This window comes from Cebus imitator, unplaced genomic scaffold (genome assembly GCF_001604975.1).
Source record: "Cebus imitator isolate Cc_AM_T3 unplaced genomic scaffold, Cebus_imitator-1.0 Scaffold607, whole genome shotgun sequence".
Taxonomy (NCBI): domain Eukaryota; kingdom Metazoa; phylum Chordata; class Mammalia; order Primates; family Cebidae; genus Cebus; species Cebus imitator.
The window spans coordinates 539,622-541,399 of NW_016107922.1; positions in this window are offsets into that span (position 1 = coordinate 539,622).

The following is a 1,778-nucleotide window of genomic DNA, read 5'->3' on the forward strand; positions in this document are numbered from 1 at the left end:
AAATTAGCCGGGCGTGGTGGCATATGCCTGTAATCCCAGCTACCCCGGAGGCTGAGGCAGGAGAATCGCTTGAACCCAGCGGGCAGAGGTTGCGGTGAGCTGAGATGGTGCCATTGCACTCCAGCCTGGGCAAACAAGAGGGAAACTCAAGTCTCAAAACGAAAAAAAAAAAAAAGAAGATATCTGAAGGGTGTGGCAACCCACCCAAGGTCACACAAGTCAGAGCAGAGAGCAACATTCTGGTTTATACTAAACCTCCAGGGGAAATCTTACAATTTTGCCAAAAAAGTTTTTGTTTTGTTTTACGTAACAAAAAAGAAAAAAAGTGAGGAAGGAGAGCTGTCAGCTTAGTTCACAACTTCTAAACGGAGACAGTGAGATAGCTATTTTGGATAAACAAACACTTGTGCAGGGAGTGGCTAGGGGCTAACCAAAGCTATCAGCCAACAGCATGTGAACAACTGACCAGATCGTCCGATTTTCAACGCTGGGTTAGAGCCTCCCCTCAAAAAGTCAGTCATGAGGCAAGAAACAGGATCTTTACAGAATGGTGGGAGGATAAATCAAAGGGGAAAAATGACTCCGTGTGAACTGTTTTGCCTCCAAGGGCAAGAAAGCAGTTTTTCCTGAAAAAATAATGGGTGTGAAAACAGCAGTGAATTAAGGTTTAAGAAACAAGACTTCTAGCAATCTCTGAGAAGAAACCACTAAGACTAACAAAGCTCATATTCAAGTGTTCTTTCTAAGTGAATCGCATGAAAACCTCTCCCTCAACCAAAAAGAAGTCACCGTTCCCCAGCCTAGCCCTAAAATGGACCCGGGCTTTCCACGTGAAGCAGTCCGGGGAAGGACAGCGGCGTGGAGCCAGAGCCGAGTCCTCCGCCTCCGGCAGCCCACGCCCGGAGACGCCTGCTCAGCGGCGGGGCCGCGCGGCCAGCTCCAGTCACCGTGAAGCGGACCCCTAGGCTCCGAGCACCTTCGGGCGAAGGAGCACCGATGGAGACAGACACACTCACACTCACGCGTCGTCGGAACCACTGGGGAGTCGGTGGCTCGATACGGTCTCTGGGCACCTTCCTACCCAGGTGAAAACCGCCTCCTCACCCAGCTCAGCCTTCCTGGAGCCCCACTGCCCTCACCTGGCCCTGGCCCCTGCCCCAAAAGAGGTGAAAGAGGCGGCGGCAGCGGTTGCTTCCGACAGGGTCTCCCAGCGGCGGCTGCTGCTCCGACCCGCGGCCCTAATCTACCGCCGCCGCCATGTTGGAGGGTGAGGTCACCCCAGCGTGCCTTCGTCACGGCCGGCGCCGGGGCGGGCCCAGGGCGCCAGAGAGCCGGAAGGGGCGGAGCAGGTACCGGAGCGGAAGCACGAACCACTGAGGCCTGGAGGTCTCTCCGCGCAGACGTGACCTGAAGAGCCAAACCCTCCTAGCCCGCTCAAATCTGTGACTGCTGACGTTACGGAAGTTCTGTTTCCTCAGTCATTTCCGGAGTCGAGGGGTTGAGGTTGTGACCGTGCGATCGCAGTGTTGGAGCTTGAAGGGCTGGCGATTGCGGGAAAAGATGCCTTGCTGCATGCACCAGCTGTGTTCAGTTCCGCAAACATGTACTGAGTTTCAAGTGCTTGCAAGGGAGCGGATCGAATAAGTGTCTACACAGTCACGACAGCTGCGGGGTTCGCAGCTAGTTGGGCAGATGGTCCTTGAGGGTTGGGAAGGAATTCCGGGGAGGGGACGTAGTGGGTCGTGTAGAGAGGGCGTCCTAGGGCGAAGGGAACTGCC